The sequence below is a fragment of the Oryctolagus cuniculus genome, chromosome 4 (genome assembly GCF_051225735.1).
Source record: "Oryctolagus cuniculus isolate XC-2025 breed Fujian yellow rabbit chromosome 4, ASM5122573v1, whole genome shotgun sequence".
NCBI lineage: Eukaryota > Metazoa > Chordata > Mammalia > Lagomorpha > Leporidae > Oryctolagus > Oryctolagus cuniculus.
In genome coordinates this window covers 81,868,887-81,890,466 of record NC_142870.1, presented here as the reverse complement: position 1 = coordinate 81,890,466, position 21,580 = coordinate 81,868,887, and the positions used below count along the sequence as shown (strand labels likewise).

Here is a 21,580-nt window from a genome sequence, read left to right as displayed (position 1 = left end):
ATGAACCAAGCTCTGCTCCCTAGTGTCTGTGTCTCTAGATGGAGAGACAGACTCTCACGCCGGTGGGCACGGACGGGAAGACCCCATCCAGAGCTAACGTTCTGGCTCAGCCTTGCGAATGGAAAGAGGGCGATCAGAGCAGTCTGAGAGCATCTGTAGCCCCAGGGGTGCACAGTGCGGGCTGAGTCCCCAGACCCTGAGCCCATCAAGTCAAAGCGAACCTCAGGTCGGAGTCGCTGTGAGACGATGCTCTTCAAGCAGTGAGCATGAGCAGCAGGCGAAGGGAGGTGAAATGAAGCTTCGGGGTGGCCTCGAGCCCCCAGGAGCCCTTCTGCATCATGCGACTGCCCCCAAGGCTGCTGAGAGCAAGAGTGTGCTGGGCTTCATCCCCTGGTTTTCCTCTGGAGGAGTTGACAAGAGCAGGGCAGGCAGAAACAAAGAATTTTGAAAATGTTCATGTACCCCTACTAGAGTGACTTAGTTCACTGATGTATCCCAGAGCCAAGAACGCTTCTCCCATGTGTTACTGTTACTTCTCCAGTGTTGCTGGAGGCAGACCCCTTAAAAGTCCCATCTGTTAGTAAAGTCCCACCAGAGTCACCATTTATGTTATCTGAGACCCCTTAAAAGTCCCATCTGGGGAGCGAAATATCATTGGAGTAGGGGTGCCATTATATTACCATGTGCTTATTAATAAATTCACAATATTAACTGGCGCCACAGCTCACTAGGCTAATCCTCCGCCTGCGGCGCCGGCACCCCAGGTTCTAGTCACAGTCAGGGTGCCAGATTCTGTCTCGGTTGCTCCTCTTCCAATCCAGCTCTCTGCTGTGGCCCGGAAGTGCAGTGGAGGATGGCCCAAGTGCTTGGGTCCCCGCACCCACATGGGAGACCAGGAGGAAGCACCTGGCTCCTGGCTTCGGATCGGCACAATGCCGGCTGCAGCGGCCATTTGGGCGGGTGAACCAACGGAAGGAAGACCTTTCTCTCTCTCTTTCTCTCTCACTAACTCTTCCTGTCAAAAAAAAAGATTCACAATATTAATAAGCCTTGTGGGTTCTTGCCTAATATTCAGAAAAGAATTCTGATTACTGGCACAAATGAACAAGGTAGCATGACAAGTTTTAAGCTTTTTATTCAGTGAGAGAAATGCATAGGAGAGTGTGGGCCCTATCTAAAGAGAGAGGGAAATCTGGATTCATACCGAGTACCGGGAGCCAGCCATGTGGAGGAGCCTGCAGGCCAGAAAGCATGGAGTGGGTGGCCCGAAGGCCACGCACCCAAAGGCACAGGGCAGCCAGGGCCCGCAATGGCAAAAGAGGCAAAAGGACAAAAAGGGCCAAAAGGGCCAAAAGGGCCAGGCCCACCGCGCTCCAGGCCTTTAATCCATTTCCAAAGGGCCGTAGTTAATTAGTCTGATTGGCCGGTGGGCACACAGGTGTGGCCAGGTAGAGGCATGAGTTCACAGGGGCGGTGGTGAAGGCGTGGTCTTCCAGCTCACAGACCTAATCAGTTGTCTCCTGTATGCCTGCCTACAACAGTCGGTGCTCCATAAATATTTCTTGACTGAAGAAAAATGAGCAAAACACTGTTGCTTTATGAGACCAGTGCTGAAAGGCCAAAACCTTCTAGAACTGATCTGCTCCCTGAGTCCAGTTTTGGGGGGTATCCTGGATCCTAGAAGATTCTACACGAACTCAGGATCTTATCTGTGACCAAAATACCACATCTGAGCCCAGTGCCCGTGGCCGGAGCCTTCAGAGCAGCTCCTAAATTCTCTGAGCCAAGGGGGCTGGGTTGCAGGCCTGCGGCAGTAGCTCCGATCGGATAACCCTTGTCCTCCCGCTCCCTCCCAGCACAGGCACAGGAGGTTAGCACTGGGCAGGAAGGGGGCCCTCCAGCTGACTCCAGGAAGGCTTCCAACTCGGTCAGGCAGCACTTTTATTGCTCACTGGAATTTCCTCCTCTGATTCCCCTAAGAAGCTCAAAACACACGAACTTATCTAGGACGGGAAAACTGGCTTAGGGATTTAACTGTCCTGGGAGGAGAGTCTGTGGATTTAGGATTGGCAAAGCAGCACCCTCTCCCTAGTACCCAAAGCAGGCCTCATCAGATAAGGGCACACGACAGTTGTCACACGGCCCAGCAAAGCAAGAGCAGATAAACTGTACCTTAGTCAAGGAGCCATCAGTTCCACACACAAGCCCAGATGCCACTCAAGGGGGTGACAGACCCAGGGACATCATCACTGGCCATGGCCCTGCTTCCTAGAACCAGGAAAAGCAGCCTTGACCTGGGTCCCCTGTCCGAGCCACCCTTCCCCTCCCCCTCTCGACACACTGCATGTAGCCTGGGTGAGAATATTTCCTTGGGACTAGGAAGTGGATTAGGGATCAGAGCCGTCGCTCCTAAGTGCTTAGGTGACTCAGCGTCTGCCTCAGTTTCCCTAAAAGGGCCCTCAATCACAAAGTCCATGCAAAGCCTCCTGCTTCCTGGCAGCTCACTGCTAAATGACCTGAGTAAGATTTGGACATTTCCATAAGCGAGATCCCCAGAGTAATTTTTATTTCATTACAAAAGACATTTTCTATAGCACACAGGCTTAGGAAGTTATTTTACTTATTTGTATTCCGTCCCCCCAGGATTCTTCCCAGAAATAGTAAACGTTGTTGTTTGCCACAGTCCTTTAGCAAGCAGTGATTTCTAAATCCAGCTCGGGGTTTCGTTTTTTCCCTGTGTTATCTCTGATAATGGTCTTATCCTCACAGCTGCCATTCTCTTCCAGCTTGTCTCAAACACCCAGGAACACGGAAAGATGTGATGTCCCCTGCTGAGTCCTAAAATCTGGAGCTTGCAGTCCACGGCCTTCCTTCCCCTTCCGCCTGGGCTGATAAGATTCAATCACATGAGCACGGTTCCTCCCCACCCCCATGCACTGGCGGCCTCGGAGCCCCAGCAGTCACACACTGGCCCTTCCAAGTCTGGGGGTCACCAGGACTTTGCCTTTTGCAGTGTGGACTCCGGAAAGCTCTACCTTCCTGGCTAAAAGGTCATGCCTTATGTAATCTTAGCTTTTGATTATTTTAAAAATCTCTTGTAAAACATATATATATATAACACAACATTTGCCATTTCAATTTTTTTTTTTTAAGATTCATTTTATTTATTTGAAAGGCAGAGTTGCAAAGAGAGAGGGAAAGATACAGAGAGAGAGAGGTCTTCTATCCATTCACTCACTCTCCAAATGTCTGCAACAGCTGGGATGTGCCAAGCTGAAGCCCGGAGCCTGGAGCTTCATTCCAGTCTCCCATATGGGTGCAGGGCCCAAGCACTTGGGCCATCCTCTGCTGCTTTCCCAAGCACATTAGCAGGGAGCTGGATCAGAAATAGAGCACCTGGGACTTGAACCATTTCCTGTACAGGATGCCAGCCTCGCAGGTGGTGGTGGCTTAAGCCACTGTGCCACACTTCTGGCTCCCCCTCAGCTATATTTAAGTGTACAATTCAGAGGCATTGATTATACTCGCCATGCCGTGCAACCAGTGCTACTCCAGGTTTTCAATCTTTTTCATCATACTAAACTGACACTGTGTGTTGAGCAGTAAGGCCCCACCCCACCTCCTTAAATGCCCTCTTAACCTCTACTCTACTTTCTGTCCATATAAACAGGTGCCAGATATTTCATATAAGTGGAATCCTACGGTATTCTTGTCTTCAGTCTGATGTCTTTCACTTAGTATATTGTTTCCAGGGTTCCTCAAATATAGCGTATGTCCGAACATCATTCCTCACTATGACTGTAATATTTCATTGTAGGTGTATATGGCATTTTGTTTATTCATTAATTCATTGTTGAACACATGAGTTGTTTCTACCTTTTGTTAAGAATTTTATTTATTTATTTGTTTATTTTTTTGAAAAGCAGAGTGACAGAGAGAGGGGGAGAGACAGAGAAAGAGATCCTCCATCTGCTGGTTCACTCCCCAGATGGCTGCAATGACCCAGAGCTGAGCCACGATGGAGCCAGGAGCCAGCAACTACATCTGGGTCTTCCATGTGGGTGGCAGGGGCCCAGCTCCTTGGGCCATCTTCTGCTGTTTTCCCAGGTGCATTAGCAGGGAGCTGGATTGGAAACAGAGCATCTGGGACTTGAACCTGAACTGGCACTCTAATATATGGGGTTCTGAGTTTGCAGGTGGCACCTTACCTCTCTGAGCCACAACGCTGGTCCTTGCTTTCACCTTTTCACTACTGTGAATAGTGCTGCTGTGAATATTGGTGTAGAAATACCTGTTTGGGTCTCAGATTACGATTATTTTAGGTATAACCCCAGGAGTGGGGTTGCTGGGTCAGATGCAGATACTCTCTCTGTATCTCTCCCTCTCTCTCTTTGCACATGTTAAGTCTTTGGGGAACTGCCAGTCTGTTTTCCATAGCGACTGCACCATCTCACATTTTCTATCTTTTTTTTACATCTCCAATGTGTGAGAGTTCCAGTGTTTCCACAGCCTCACCACATTTGTTTCTCTCTCCTCCTCCCCTCCTCTCCTCTCCTCCCCTCCCTTCCTCTCCCATGTTTTAATTACCATCCTGGCAAGTGTGAAGTCGCAGGTTATCATAGCTTCGATTTGTTTCCCTAATGACTGATGTCACTGATCATCTCTCCATGTGTTTATTGGCATTTCTCTATCTTGTTTGGATAACCATCAACTCAGATTATTTTCCCATTGTTTAATTGGGCTGTTTGCTTCTATTGTTTTTACGATTTATTTATTTATTTTAAAGAGTTCCAGAGAGGGGTAGAGATAGAGAGAGGTCTTCCACCTGCTGATTCACTCCTCAAATAGCCGCAACAGCCAGAGCTGCATCAATCCAAAGCCAGGAGCCAGAAGCTTCTTCCAGGTCTGCTACATGGGTGCAGGGGCCCAAGGACTCAGGCCATCCTCCACTGCTTTCCCAGGCCATAGCAGAGAGCTGGATCGTAAGTGGAGCACCCAGGATTCCAACCAACGACCATATGGGATGCAGGCACTGCAGGCAGTGGCTTTACCTGCTACACCAGAGCACTCGCATGGCCCCCTCTTCTTGCAGCTTTACTGCATTTATAATGATTTGATAAATGCTGCATTTCAACTCCATGAGGTAGCTCTATGCATATCCTAATAAAATTCTCAATTTTCTCTCCAGGCAACTTTAATTGAATTCTGTTATGATAACCAAAAGGCTTCAGCCACTCTAAAAATAAAGATCTTCAGGGACAGCAGGCTCCAGGATTAACCCAGGAGAAAAGCCATTTAGTGTGAAGGCTGGCGGGCGCCCTATCTCTTCCTGTGGCTGGTCCTGAGGCCTGGAAACGATGCTGGCGAACGCCCTCCATCAGCACATGCCTGCAGCCAGGGGACCATCTGCAGAAAACCACAGAAGATGGTCACTGCGGCATCGAGCTCTGGCGGAAGCACCCTTTCTCCAAATGTATCCAAAGACAAGACGGGCTCAGGATGTCCACAGCCCTGGCCACACTGAGTGGAAAAAGCAATAGAACGGAAGCCCTCAGAAGTTTTTCTTTCTTTCTTTTCCTCCCTCCCTCCCTCACTGTCTCCCTCCCTCTATCCCTCTTTCCTTCCCTCCCTCCCTCCTCCTCCTCCTCCAGTTGTGTGTGTGTGTGTGTTTTCTGAAGACAGAATTTAGTTTGCAAAGAGCCAGTTGGAATGAAAATTGCCCCAATAGGTGAAGACATTATGTTTATTGTCCCCAACTCACTAAGTGTGCCAGACTTTTGTGCAGCCAGGACTCCCATGGGAAAGAACCAAAGAGCTGGGATGGGGGCTACTGCTTGCTGTGAGTAGCTGTGTTGGCACTGCCCTGGCACAGCCATCGAACGAGGTGGGCAATGTTTTCCTACTTGACACATGAAGAGCTGAAGATGAGAGAGCAAGTAGCCTGTCCAGTCTCACACAGGCAAAATGTGATGGATTTCATCTCATTCTAGAACTTGCAAAGAAAAGTTTATGGACTATTTTCTTGTTGTTGTTGTTTTTAAAAGATGCTTTCTTCTTTTTCTTTTATTATTTATTTATTTGAAAGTCAGAGTTACACAGAGAGAGAAGGAGAGGCAGAGAGAGAGAGAGATAGAGAGGTCTTCCATCCGCTGGTTCACTCCCCAGTTGACTACAATGGCTGGAGCTGCACTGATCCGAAGCCAGGAGCCAGGAGCTTCCTCCAGGTCTCCACTCAGGTACAGGGACCCAAGGACTTGGGCCATCTTCTACTGCTTTCCCAGGCCATAGCAGAGAGCTGGATCGGAAGAGGAGCAGGGGGGACATGAACCAATGCCTATATGGGATGCCGGCACTGCAGGCAGCAGCTTCACCCGCTATGCCACAGCGCCGGCCCCGTTGTTTTGTTTACACACACCAGGCACAGCCTTTAATTGAGAAGCACTTGATTCCCAGGGAAGACGCTGTAGGGTTTTCCCACCAGGCTCTACAGGCCACGCCATGGTCTGCTACAAGGAAACAGTCTGAGCATTCATGCCATGGGCTTCCTGCAGCTCTGCTACCATGAGTCTCACATTCATTCGGAACCACTGTCGGAAGTGGTCAATGAGAAGATGGACAGACCTCGGGCTGTGGGGCAGCCATCTCTACTTCTGACTCCTGGGCCTGCTGCCCAGTCCATAGTGAGGAAAATAATCTTGTCCATTCCACCTCACGAAGGGCAAAGAGGGGGCGAAGGCACTGCCGGGCTGAGTCCCCTCTCACCCTTAGCAAGAGCCCCGCCACGGCACAGAAATGTGACGGTCGGAACACCTCTGTGGCCGGCCGCCTCTCTGGCTGTCTGTGCCCTACATGCCCAAAATAGCTGAGCTGCCCTTGTGCGAGGGAGGACCTGGCAAGACAGGCCCAACTGCCCAGGCACCTATCTGGATCTCCTTGAACCAGGGTTAGCAAGACTTCCTCCAGCTTTGTTTCCCTGAGCACAGCACAAAAGGACAGTGATAAGATTAAGTCACAAGGTGCCTGCATGGTGGCCCAGCCATTGGATGCCTGCATCCAATATGGGAGTGCTGGTTTGAGTCCTGGCTATTCTGCTTCTCAACAGTGTCCTTTTGTTTTAAAAATTTTTTTTTCTTTCAAAGGTAGAGTTTGAGAGAGAGAGAGAGAGAGATCTTCCACCCACTGGTTCACTCCCCAGATGGCCGCAATGGCTGGCATCCCCCACATGCTGACAGGGGTCCAAGCACTCAGGCCATCTTCTGCTGCTTTCCCAGGTGCATTAGCAGGGAGCTGATTTGGAAGCACGGTAGCCGGGACTCAGGCACTCATATGGGATGTCAGTGCCGTAGGCAGCGGCTTAACCCACAGTGCCGCAATACTGGCTTCCTGGGAAGGCAGCAGATGATGGCTCAAGGAATTGGGTCCCTGCTACCCTTGTGGGAGACCTGGCTCCTGGCATTAGCCTGGCCCAGCCATAGCTGTTGTGGCCATTTGGGGAGTAAACCATGGGCAGAAGAGCTCTCTATCTATCCCTCTATGGTTTTCAAATAAATACATTTTTTTAAAAAAAAGGGTAAGTCACTGGGAAAAATTAAATGCTCCTCCCCAGACCCGTGGCCTTCCCTGACACACCTTTCATTCTAGTACTTAGTATTCTGCTTTATTGCCATTTATTCTCAATCCTGTCTCACCCTGATAGACAGTGAAAAACTTAGAATTAGGAGTCTTTCAATGTTACACAAGGAAAACATGAACATATTTTCTTTGTAAATAAATAAATAAATAAATAGATAGATAGATAGATAAAGGGGCCAGCACTCTGGCATGGCAGGTAAAGCAGCTGCCTGTATCCCATATGGGCACTGGTTGGACTCCTCGCTGCTCCACTTCCAATCCAGCTCTCTGCTGTGGCCTGGGAAAGCAGTAGAAGATGGCCCAAGTCCTTGGGGCCCTGCACCTGTGTGGGAGACCAGGAAGTAGCTCCTGGCTCCTGTCTCCTGGCTCCTGGCTTTGGATTGGCCCAGCTCCTGCCATTGTGGCCAATTGGAGAGTGAACCAGCAGATGGAAGACCTCTCTCTCTCTCTCTCTCTCTCTCTCTCTGCCTCTCCTCTCTGTGTAACTCTGACTTTCAAATAAATAAATAAATCTTTAAAAAAAAGAATACTTTTCTCTTTCTCCTTCTGCCTCTCTGTAACTCTTTCAAATAAATAAATCTTTTAAGAGAGAGAGAGAGAGAAAGAGAGAGTTGAAGCAGATGCTCATAACAGCAGACTGTTCACATCAATACGTGAGGAAATATTCATCTTGCTTGTGTCCTAACCAAAGAGGGCCAACAATTAACAGCAGAAACCATAACCTTCCCCATAGACCACTCAGTTGGTTTCATTTATACAATTCTGACTGAAAAATTAAAATGAAGCAAACTTGCTGCTCAATTAGTGCCAAAACTGTTATGCAGATGAGAGCAGGACTTTCAAGAGAAACTTTTTGAAATGTATTTTTAAAATATTTGAAAATTTATTTTCATTTATTTGAAAAGCAGAAAGAGACAGTCAGACACAGAGAAATCTTCCTGCTGACTCACACTTCAAATGCCAGGATTGGACCAGGCCAAACCCAGGAGCCTGGAACTCAATCTGGGTTTCCCATATGGATGGCAGGGGCCCAAGGGCTTAAGCCATTGTCGTCTGCTGGCTCCTTAGGTCTACACTAGCAGGAAGCTGAATCAGAAGCAGAGGTAGGACTTGAACCCAGGCACTCCAATGTGGGTGCCTCAAGTGGTGTCTTCATCACTGTACCAAACGCCTGCTTATGACGAAAATTTTATTTTATTTTATTAAAAGATTTATTCATTTGTTGGCCGGCACCACGGCTCAATAGGCTAATCCTCCGCCTGCAGCGCCTACACCCCGGGTTCTAGTCCCGGTTGGGGTGCCGGATTCTGTCCTGGTTGACCCTCTTCCAGGCCAGCTCTCTGCTGTGGCCAGGGAGTGCAGTGGAGGATGGCCCAAGTGCTTGGTTCCTGCACCCGCATGGGAGACCAGGAGAAGCACCTGGCTCCTGCCATCGGATCAGTGCGATGCGCCGGCCGCAGTGCGCCGGCCACAGCGCGCCAGCCGCAGCGGCCATTGTGGGGTGAACCAACGGAAAAAGGAAGACCTTTCTCTCTGTCTCTCTCTCTCACTGTCCACTCTGTCAAAAAAAATTTTTATTAATTTGTTTATTTACTTGAAAGGCAGGGCAACAGAAAGAGATGGGGGAGAGAGAGGAAGAGATGGGGGGGGGACAGAGGTTCTATCCTCTAGTTCACTCCCCAAATGGCTGCAACAGCCCCATCTAGGGCAGGCTGAAGCCAGGAGCCAGGAACCCCATCCTGGTCTCCCACATGGGTGGCAGGGGCCTGAGCACTTGGGCTGTGTGTTAGCAGGGAGCTAGACTGAAACTGGAACAGTTGGGATTCAGACTGGCGCTCTAACGTTGGGTGCCAGGCCCTGCCGCACCACAAAGCCAGCCCCACAATTGAAATTTCAACAAGTGATGTCAAGATACCAGAGCATTTCTTCAAGAATTGCAAAAGGAGATGAAACATGATGTTGCTAACATATTCCTGACATCAAAGCACAATCAAAGTGATGGCTCACGAGAGGTGGGAGTGGTCCAGTAAAGCAAAAACAGGCCAGGCAGGTGCAAAGGTCCTGGTAACTGCATTTTAGGCTGCTCAAGGCATTTTGCTTGGTGACTGGAGGGCAAAGAACAATAACATTTGCTTATTGAGTAAGTTATGAGAGTGCTTTGGGGAAGTTAGCCAAAGCTTTGGCAAAATTAAACAAGGGCAATTTTCTAAGATATTTTCAAAGATTTATTTATTTATTTGAAAGGCAGAGTTACAGAGAGCAAGAGAGAGAGAGAGAGAAAGAGAAAGAGAGACCTTCTGTCTGCTAGTCTTGTCTTAAACTCCTCTTCCCAGGGGTCAGGAAAGACTGAGCCCTGGAGAGGAAACTGAAAGTCATTCCCAACGCCCAGGCAGACTTTTCACCCATTTTTCTGGCAGCAGCTCTGGGCAATTAGCAGGGACAACCTTTGTTCACAGCACATGGCTTCCCCTCATCCTCCTACAGCTTGTTGCCACCTCTCACCAGCAGCCTCAAGCCCCACCCCACTGTTCTACTAACCGCACCCCCCTTCTCTCTCCCTTTCCCCCGGGACCCTGCCTTCATTGTGGTGTCTCTTATGCACATTTACATGTGGATAAATGTCATGCTTTTTCTCCTGTTAATCTATCCTCAGTTCCTTTCAGCAGACTCAAGTCTAAGCTTCAGAGGTGAAGCGTGAACTTCCCTCCTGGGTCCCTGCAAGACCCACCGTGGGTGTTCTGACCTCTATCCAGGCAGCCTCTCCTCCACACCTAGGCTGACTCTGTGTCCTGACTGGTCCAGGCCGTGGGTCTACGCTCAGAGTAGGCCGCTTCTCATCTCCGGCCTTTGCTTGTGCTTCCTCCCGCCCCCACTCTAACCCTCCCCCAGGCCTTTTGCATCAGTCAGCTCAATGCTTACTCGTCATCTAAGGTTCACTGAGTGGGTCATCTCCAGGGTACTCTGTCACTCCTGGGAAGGTCCAGTTCCACTGTCTGTGCTCCCATGATGTCCTTTCAGTCATTAACCACATCAGATTATGGCATCTCTTTGTAGGCCCATCTTTGTCTTTGTGTTTCATTTTAAAGATTTATTTTTTAGTTATGTGAAAGGCAGAGTTACAGAGAGAGAGGGAGAGACAGAGCAAAAGAGGTCTTCCATCTGCTGGCTCACTCCCCAGATGGCTGCAACGGCCAGGGCTGAGCCAGGCTGGAGCCAGGAGCTTCTTCTGGGGCTCCCATGTGGGTGCAGGGCCAAGAATGTGGACCCTCGTCCATCGCCTATGCTGGTGTTGCAGATGTTGGTTTAACCCAATAAGCCACAACACCAGCCTCCACCTTTCTCGTTACACATGTCAGTATTTTTAGAGCTTATTCTAGTGCTTGGTGTGGTGCCCAGTAAAGGTTTACTAGATGGGGGAGCATTAGCTGCTTGGAATCTATGTGACCTTGGCAATTGCCTGACCTTGTGGAGTCGAAGTTTTCTTTATCTCCACAATAAGGTCACAATAAGTGCTCCCTAAGACTGTTAGGAGAACTAAAGGAGAAAATGCACATGAAAGCATTTAGCATGGCAGCTGGCCAATAGGAGGTGACCAATAATTTTTTTAAGAGCTAAAAGAGGATTCCAGAAATGATCTGTTCCTGCCTCTTGCTTTCATCATCATCAAAAGGCATTAAGCCAGTCTCTCCATGTTGTAAGCTAAATACCACGTTAGATTAAGGAACAAGATAGTAACGCCAGGCATCTCCCCCTGGGGATGCATATTAGATTGGTTTTCAGTCCAAAGAGCAATCCTCTCTCAAAGGTCTCCAGAGTGCATTCTGTGTGGGCTACGCCCAAATAGGTGAGCAGAGTTCATGCATGAGACTTCTGCCAGTCCCTCAATCAGGAAGGGAAAGCAAAGAAGAATCGGTGGTCCCAGAAAAGACTGGTTATGTTGCAAAGATAGCATGTTATTTCTAAACTCTCACCCTCCAATCGTTTCTGCTTCCCACTCCCAAGATATTCATTTGTCTTTGTACTTGGAGTGGACGCAAGGTAAACAGGCATAGCAGAGTGAAAGAACAGACTGGGTGAACCAGGTGTGGCTTTATTGCAATGACTCAAGCAAAATAACCGAATTTCATAATACTATCTTTGTGGCCCTAAATTTTTCCTTGTAATCAGAGTGGCAGCCATGGAAGGTACTGACACCTGGGCAGGCAGAGCTTCCTCAAGCGTCTTTTAGGAGGAGTAGAGGTTTGCAGCCCAATGGAAGCTGCTCCGGCCCAGAGCGTGGAGGGCCCTCCTCAGAGGCAGCACATCTCTGGACAGCTAGTGCGTCTGGTTCAACACATATTGACAGTCTACTCTGGGGCAGCCACTGTGCTGAGGGTCTAAAGACAGTGACCGATACAATTTGGTACCTGTTCTATTACAATCCTCATTTTACAGAGAAAACTAAGGCATAGACAGGGTAAGTAGCTTGCCCAGAATCACAAAATAGAAAGCAAGCCAGAATTCAAAGCCAGGAGGTCCATTTTCAGAGCCCATCACAGTACCCACCAGGCTTTTCTGCTTCTTAGACCTGCTGGTCAAATAATCACTAAGAGATGGCAAATACAAAACTGCTGGACACAGAACAGAGGGTTCATTAAGAGCCAGAGTCCAGTAGGTATGAATTTAGCTTTGGCTAGAAACAGCTAACATATATATATATATACACACACTATATATACATAAACATATATATGTATATATATAATTTTTTGTCTTAAAATAAGAAAGGCTATAGTGGAAGAACCTGCTGGGTTTTCAAATATAAAGGCTGATATCATATTTAAACTATTTGGCAAAGAATCAGACTGTTGAAAGCGACTCATCTGATTCCAGAAATGCGTGTCAGAGATCATTTGACTAAGGAGCTCAAGTCCCTCTGATTAAACAAGGTACCGTGAAATCGCTATCCATTGCCAAGACAGCTCCGTGGAGAGTGAAGAACAGGCTTAAGAATAAAAAGCAAGCCAAGGCAGAGCATTCGGCCTGGTGGTTACACTGTCGCTTAAGATGCCTGAGTCCCATATTAGAGCTCCAGGGTTCAATTCCCACATCCGGCTCCTGATCCCAGCTTCCTGGTAAAGCGTACCTTGGGAGGCAGAGGTGATGGCTCAAGTATTTGGGTTCCTGTTACCCATGTGGGAGACCTGGGTTGAGTTCCAGGCTCCAGGCTTCTGCCCAAGCCCAGCCCTAGCTGTTGTGGGCATTTGGGAAGTGCACCAGGCGAGGGAACACACTGTCATTCTCTGTCTTTCAAACACATTAAGTAAAATTTGGAAACATTAAAAAAAAGAAAGAGTCACACCTTAAGTTACGAATGAGCCATCTTCGGTGGGCTAACATTAGTGGCACCCCTAGAAGAATGCCTGGTGCCTAGGAAGCTCTGTGTATGCGCATGCTACAGAGACAGCATATGGGCACAGACACTGTACAGGCGTCCTTGCTGTTCCCATGGTTCCTTAGTCAGAATGTGGGGGCCGAGGGTAGGAAGGACTGCAAAGATGTCCTGAGGCAGAGGCTCAGACTTCTGGTGCTGCCGCCCAGGATTCTCTGCCCTTCTCCCCAGCCCTCAGCCCAGCCAAGTAGGGGAGAGAGGAGAGCTGTGTCCCTGGCACCTGAAGGTGGAACACACAGTGCTCTCCCGCCCTCTCCGACAGAGTCAAGGGTAGCGGGAGCAGGAGAACAGCACGCCTGCCGCACCAGGTCGGCCACACTCCGGCTTAGCTAGACTTTCATAGAGCGCCCTAAGAGCCCGATGACCGGAGGTAACCTCCTTTCTGTGGGAAAGGCCACAGAGTTTTAAACAACTGGCTTTGTGGGGACTGCCTGTGCTGCTGGACTATGGTACGTACAAAGCCATAGCAGCCCATTGCTATCCATGGGAGACGTTAACCCACAGGCGATGCCCTCCTTTCCCTGCATTTTTGTTTCTTTCGTAGTCTAGTTACCAACCGGCTTGTCTGCATGATTAAATCTAAGGGGACTCATTAAGAATGTATGAATGACAAGACTCCGTGATGCTGTGTGTAGGGATGAGCTGTCACAGAGGGTTAAAAAGCAACAGAAAGCCACCAAGGAAGGATGCAACCAAAGGTAAGAAGGAAGAAGTTTCCACGTAGGATGTAGTTTAAGAGGAAAGCAGAAACCTGCGGGCAGATGGAAAACCTCTGTAAATACACCTTTTAAGCAACTTTCCATTATGCCATCAATAGCAAGGGTCAGATGAAATCTATCTAGAAAGATTTAGACCAGGTTTCTTAATCTTAGATGAAGTGAAAAGGTAGCTAACATCAAACATTATTTCATTTTTATTCATTGTAAGTCCAGCAAGTAGGTTTTATTATCCCCATTTATAGACAAGATAGCCTAGCGGGGGCTTAAGGGGGAATATGTAGTTTGCTCAAGGCCATGCAACTCTAAGATGATGGAGTCAGGATTCAAACTCAGAATAGTCTGACTCTCACCCTGATTTTTCAACCACACCAGGTCATCTCATAGCCCTATGAAAGAGCCAAAACTACTGGACTTTCAAAAAGTAGATAGGAAGAGAATTAGTCTGGAAAGTAGAATAACATTGAATTCTCATACATTTAGTAGGGAAGTACAGTTTAATTTGGAATGACACATTTAGCTTCTGACAACTGATGCATATTTTATCTGGGCGACACTAGTCTTTCTGATTCACTTATTCATAGAAGAATCTCTCATTTATTCAACACATATTTATCATATGTGCATTTTTCTAGATCGAAGGCGGAGAAAGACAAGACATAGTGCTATCAGGGCCAGCATTGTAGCGTGGTGTGTTAGGCTACTTCCTGTAATGCCAGCTTCCAATATGAGTGCCAGTTTGAGACCCAGCTGCTCCACTTCCAATATGGCTCCCTGATAATATACCTGGGAAACTAGGAGATGATGGCCCAAGAACTTGGGCCCCTGCCACTCATGTAGGAAACTGGAATGGAGTTCCAGGCTCCTGGCTGTGGCCTGGCCCAACCTCAGCTGTTGCAGCCATTTGGGGAGTGAACCAGTGGATGGAAGGTCCCTCTTCCTCTGTCTCTCCCTCTTTCTCTGTAACTCTGCCTTTCAAAAATAAAATAAAATAAAATAAAATAAATCTTTAAAAAATGAAAAAAAAGGAAATAGTGCTATCCTCATAACTTAATTATATGTTATGTATATTCTTTTTTTAAAAGATTTATTTTATTTATTTGAAAGACAGAGTTACAGAGAGAGGTAGAGACAGAGAGAGGGGTCTTCCATCCTCTGGTTCACTCCCCAAATGGCCACAATGGGCGGAGCTGTGCCGATCCGAAAGCAGGAGCCAGGAGCTTCTTCTGGGTCTCCCTCGTGGGTGTAGGGGCCCAAGGACTTGGGCCATCTTCTACTGCTTTCCCAGGCCAGAGCAGAGAGCTGGATAGGAAGTGGAACAGCCAGGACTCGAACCGGCGCCCATATGGGATGCTGGCACTTCAGGCCAGGACTTTAACCCGCTGCGCCACAGCGCTGGCCCCATGTATATTCTTCTCTATGTGTCAACTATTAAAGAAAAATGGGGCCTCCTTGCCCATGGGACTTACTTTCCAGTGGGGCTTTAGAGGAGTAATGGCAGGTGCACTAAAGGCACTACACTAGAAGGATTGCAAGACACAGAGGTCAGCTTCCACTGTTACTGCTGGGCCAAGCTCACATGTGTATGCTGATAAAGAACCCCAGAGGAATTCATTTTTCAATATGTCTGGCATATTTTTAAATTTCAGAATTATTTAGGCAACAGGTTTAACATAACAGAGCCCCCCATACATGTGCCAGTCTGGGACAAAACCATGAGAGTAGAGTGGACTGTGTAGGGGGCAAATTCTGAGATGGTTCTGATCCCCCAAAGACACAGGAGAGCCACACTGAATTCCCCAGGCCAAAACCTCACACGGCTGTGGGCCATGAATGGGCTTCATTCCTGTGAGCAGGGCTGGCCATGCTTAGGAGGACTGAGCCTGACTCTGCCCATTTCCCCCCAGTCCAGCGCTTTTCTATGTATGAAAGTCTAAAGCAGGAACTAGTAGGTATGAGCATTAGAAGAATCATACGTAGATTCCTCATTCCTTGATCATTCAGTCAACTTTTTTTTTCCAAAGATTTATTTATTTATTTGAAAGTCAGAGTTACACATACACAGAGAGAGAGAGAGGTCTTCCATCCGATGGTTCATTCCCTAATTGGCCACAATGGCCGGAGCTGCGCCAATCTGAAGCCAAGAGCCAGGAGCTTCTTCTGGGTCTCCCACGCAGGTGCAGGGGTCCAAGGACTTGGGCTATCTTTCACTGCTATCAGAGAGCTGGATTGGAAATGGAGCAGCTGGGTCTCGAACTGGCAGCCATATGGGATGCCGGTGCTTCAGGCCAGGGTATTAACCCACTGTGCCATAGCGCCAGCCCCTCAGTCAACTTTCAATAGCCACTAGGATCTGTGCTTCAGTAGCAAATGAAGAGATGAGCATACTTCTAAAGCTATGTCTTGTTTTGTTTTAAGATTTATTTACTATTTGAAAGGCAGAGTTACATAAGAGAGAGAGAGAAAGTCTTCCACCAAATGGAATGCTAATGTCACAGGCAGCTATTTAGCCTGCTGCACCATAGCACCAGCCCCTAAACTGGTTTTTAAAAGTCTAGATGGCAGGGCCCCGTCTTGTGGTGTAGTGAGTAAACCTGCTGGCTGTGACGCTACAGGCGCCAGTTCATGTCCCATCTGTTCCACTTCCAATCTGGCTCCCTGCTAATGGCTTGGGAAAAGCAACAGAGGATGGCCCAAGGGTTTGGGCCCCTGCACCAAAGTAGAACTGGATGAAGCTCCTGGCTTTGGCCTGGCCCAGTGCTGGCTGTTGTGGCCATCTGCGGAGTTGAACAAAGAGATGGAAGATCTCTCTCTGTCTCTGTCTCTCTCTCTCTCTTTCTGTAACTCTGATTTTCAAAATAAATAAATTTTTAGAAAAGGAGAAGTCCAGATGACCATCTTCTTGGCCTGGCACGTGACTTAGATGGGCGTGTGCAGAGCAGTGCTGCTGCATCAGAATCCAGGCTGGGAGGCGGGTGCTGCAAGGCTCTAGGGCAGGCTGCAAAGAGAGGAAAGAAAATGGAATGTGTCGTATTTTCCAGTGAAGCTTGGGCCTACAGACGAATTGGTGAAAAAGGGGGCAATCAGATGGAGTGACAGAGCCTCTCAGCAACGCAGCATGTGAAGCTGATGGGCCAGCAGGCACCCAGGAGGCAGCGGCCAGTACCACCGAGCCCGCAGCCACTGCCACCGCCGTGCTCTGGCCATAGGTGCTCGGTCCTGGAGGCCGTTTCAAATGCAAGGCTCAAAACAAATGCCCTCCCCCACCCCTTCCAAGGGTCAGCTCTCTTTCTAGCTGCCCTGTCGGCCTATGAAACACCTGAAACCCTTACCAAAGCCGGATGAGATTTATTTGGGGTGACACCTTCCTTTGGTTCTGTCCCACCCCACCTCTGGCAGCCTGGGATTAAGCCTTTGCTTAGAGCCCTATAAGGATCAACACTTTCTCTCGTGGACTGATCTCTGGGTCTCTAGTAGCCAAGCGGTGAGAGAGACACCCTATGTCTCCCGCCGAAAGCTCACCTCAGCTTTCTTTGTTCAGATTTTAGAGACGAAGAGGCAGATGGGAGGTCAGGTGTGATATTAATTACAACATCCTAGGAAGGGGGCACTACAGACAGGCACAGAGGCTCTTCTGCACTGGACTAGACTGGAACTATCTACAGAGAACACAACGCACTATCCAGCAGGTTAGCATGTGCAGACTTATTAATGGCTCGTTCTCTTAACTGGTTGTATCATTAGACACTCCCTTATTTGCAAAGACAGCGGATTCCTAGGATGCATCCTAAATCCATAGCAGTCTGGGGCCAGCACTGTGGCATAGCAGCAAAACCACTGCCTGTGGTGCCAGCATTCCATTCGGGCGCTGGTTTGAGTCCCGGCTACTCCGCTTCTGATCCAGCTCTCTGCTATGGCCTGGGAAAGCAGTAGAAGATGGCCCAAGTCCTTGGGTCCCTGCACCCACTTGGGAGACCCAGAAGAAACTCCTGGCTTCAGATCAGCACAGCTCCAGCCGTTGTGGCCAACTGGGGAGTGAACCAGTGGATGGAAGACCTCTCTCTCTCTCTGCCTCCCCTTCTCTCTCTGTGTAACTCTGACTTTCAAGTAAATAAATAAATAAATCTTAAAAAAAAAAAGGAATGGTTGAAGAAATTGAGATTTTTTTGCCCAGAATTGAGGATTTTTATCTAGGTGAAAAAAATGTTTATGGGGAGGTTATTTGTGTCTTGAAATATCTGGAGATCTGATGTGTGGACACAGAACGAGGTTGGGACACTTGGCAGGAACATCATGGAGGGAAGGCACCCCTCGGAGAGGGCAGCAGAGTTGACCAGGGCCCTTTCCTGTCCAGAGGCTGGGGCATTACCACTCTGGTGCGACAGAGGGACCTTCTGGGTCTTAGTTTCCTTACAGTAAAATGATCTCTTGTGGAACTTGACCTTGAGGCCCCTCCTCTGCTCTGCCGGTCCGTGTTTCTGTATGTCTTTTTCTTTGGATTTTTCCACAAGCATGGCTACACATGGTTGCTAATAAACACGCATTGGCAGGCTGTCTACTTCCAGGAAATGAGAGGAAGGGGAAGAGTCTATGCTGCCCCAGGACAGGCTGTGTGAAGTGGACCACCTGCTGCTGTGGGTTGAATCGTGTGCCTCCAAAACTCATACATTGCCGTCCTCACCCTAGAAGTCAGGGTGTGACTTTATTTGGGTGGAGAGTCTTTAAAGAAGTAAATAAGTTAAAATGGGTCATTGAGATGGGCCCGAATCCACTGTGACTGGTGTCCTCAGCAGAAGAGAAAACTGGGGCACAGACAGGCCCAGAAGGGACACTACATGAAGTCTCAGGGAGAGGATGGCCATCCACCAGCCAGGGAGAAACCAACCTCGTCCCCACCCACCCCCAGGCTGCCAGCCTACCACTAAGTCTGTGGCAGTTTGCTCTGACAGCCCCAGCAAATTAACATGGCTGCCATCTCCACCTCTCCTTTGGCCCCACATATGCCTGGGAGAGAAGGAATGGCAAGATTTTGTTTCTGAAACCCTCCTCCAAAACCGCCCCCTCTACTCGGAGATTTACACTTTGATACCATCGGTCCCTCTCAGGGATAGGGTGCTTTTCCCCTCCTAGCAGATTTGCAGTGAGAACAGACCAGAGACCACAGAGTCCAAACTGGCACTTCTGAGTGTAAGATGCTTACAAGCAGGTTTTGGTCTGGATCCCTATAATATTTAACATTTAAAAAAAAAAAAAAAAATAGCCGGCGCCACGGCTCACTAGGCTAATCCTCCACCTTGCGGCGCCGGCACACCAGGTTCTAGTCCCGGTTGGGGCGCCGGATTCTGTCCCGGTTGCCCCTCTTCCAGGCCAGCTCTCTGCTGTGGCCAGGGAGGGCAATGGAGGATGGCCCAGGTCCTTGGGCCCTGCACCCCATGGGAGACCAGGATAAGTACCTGGCTCCTGCCTTCGAATCAGCGTGGTGCGCCAGCTGCAGTGCGCCGGCCGCGGCGGCCATTGGAGGGTGAACCAACGGCAAAAGGAAGACCTTTCTCTCTGTCTCTCTCTCTCACTGTCCACTTTGCCTGTCAAAAAAAAAATAATAAATAAATAAAATAGTGCTGGGGATCAGCACTGTGGCATAGCTGGTAAAGCCACCGCCTGTAGTGCTGCCATCCACATGAGTGTGGGTTCTAGACCCAGCTGCTCCACTTCTGATCCAGTTCCCTGGTATGGCCTGGGAAAGCAGAAGAGGATTGTCCAAGTCCTTGGGCCCCTGCACCTGCGTGGGAGACCCAGAAGAAGCTCCTGGCTCCTGGGTTCAGATCTGCGCAGCTCTGGCCATTGTGGCCAACTGGGGAGTGAACCATCAGATGGAGGACTTTCTCTCTCTCTTTCTCTCTCTGCCTCTGCCTCTGCCTCTCTGTAACTCTGCCTCTCAAATAAATAATAAATAAATAAATCTCTTAAAAAATAGTGGAGACCATTTCAAACTTGAGGGGCTTTTCACATTCAAACCCAGATTTCCGGCTCCTCCTGGCAGCTGGCTGTGGCAGTGGAGCACTGGGTCCCCCGCAGGTGGGGCGCACACTCTCCCCTTCACCACAGTCCCCACCTGGTCTACTGTACTCCTTTTCCTGAACCTGCGCAGCATGTGCATCTTTGACTCTTGTTGGCAACAAGGACAAAATGTTGTTGCCTTCCACCCTTCAGAGGGTCATCACACAGTGTCTTTTCATTGATGAGATATGGAATAACGATGCTAATATTTCCTTTGTATCTTGTTCAACAGACACGGGCTGTCCCACATTTGATCTCTGGCTCCTGTTTAAAAGCTGAGCAGGCAATTGAGTGTGATACCACGAGAGAGGCCTAGGGAAGTGAGCGGCTTGGCATCCAACAGTGCTGAATCTGCAAAGGGCAACTCGAATTGTCAAGAACAACATGGGAACTGCTGCCTCAAGCTCTCCCGGATGGAAAACATGTAGAATCAGAGTGCATGGCCAAGGACACCATCTCAATTGTGTGTCTGACATGGATTGATACTATTGGGCTGTGAAATGCCTCCTTCAATTCTCCTCCTATAACATAGAAATTTAAATGATGATTTAAATTCTGAAACATTAGAAATGGCCAAGAAAGCTAAAATAGTTTGTACTGCAGGTAAATAATCTATGGCTTGTGAGACATGAAATAAAATTGCCATAGAAAAAACTGCTTTCGGTAAAGCCAAAATTGTCCCTGGAGATACAAAGAAGGAGCTGAATGTCGCTTTATGCCATGTCCATTGTGTTGAGTAAGTTCTCACCAGGCTATACCATTGTCCAGTTCCACTTCCAAGGCTATCGCAACAGTGAAGGAGAAGACGGAAACAAGTAGGAAAATTCATGTGCCTCTTTCTGATCAGCCAGGAAATGGAGAAAGGCAAACAGGCCCTATATGGATTCACCACATACTGTCTTTCAGTGTTCCAGGAAAAAGACGTTATTTCTAGAAGTTTCTGTGTGTATCTTATGGCTTGCAAGACCTAAAAGAAGATCCACGGGTCATATCTCCACTTGATATCCAACAATATAAAAAAAGAAAGTAAGTCTTTAGGCCAAGAGTGTACATAGGTCAGGCAGAAGCTGGGTCTAGAAATAATATCCTTCTCTATTAAGTAACCCTAACAGTTCATTCATTTATAGTCATTCAGTGGTTCCTCTTAGACATAGGAAATAGTCCAAATTTCCTGCACCTGACCCTTGGCTGCCTGTTTAGAATACTGTGTTGCATTCCTTTTGAATTTTGTGCTCTGACTACCTCGGCCTTCCTAAAGTTCAACTCACACCACTTCACTCTCATCTTTGGTCAGAACATCACCCTATGCTGCCTTCAACTCATCCTTCCAAGAGGGGCTTCCCTGTTCACTACATTAAACAAGATCCCACCCACCCCTTTCTCTATGGTCTCCATATGTACAAAGGGTCTTCAAAAAGTTCAAAGAAAATGGTACTATGAAAATATCTACACACAGATTTCAAAAACATTTTGCACCAAAATAAGCTTGTCTTTTACTTCCACTTTTCCACTAACTTAAAAAAAAGATTAATTTATTTATTTGAAAGGCAGAGTTAGACAGAGAGAGAGAAAGATAAAGAGATCTTCCATTCTCTGGTTCACTCCCCAAATGGTCACAACAGCCAGGGCTAGGCCAGGTTGAAGCTAGGAGGAGCCAGGAGCTTCTTCCAGGTCTCCCACATGGGTGCAGGGGCCCATGGGCTTGGGCCATCTTCCGCTGCTTCCTCAGGCACATTAGCAGGGA

The 21,580-nt window shown here is 48.4% G+C and overlaps 1 long non-coding RNA gene across 1 annotated transcript; it reads right to left on the bottom strand.

Annotated features, from left to right (window-relative positions):
- Window positions 1–388: 388 nt before the first annotated feature.
- Window positions 389–2,021, bottom strand: LOC149127022 (uncharacterized). The gene is made up of 2 exons (XR_016232101.1): window positions 1,205–2,021; window positions 389–1,015 (listed from the first exon to the last, which is right to left on the bottom strand). It is a non-coding gene; the product is annotated as an uncharacterized LOC149127022 (long non-coding RNA).
- Window positions 2,022–21,580: the final 19,559 nt, after the last annotated feature.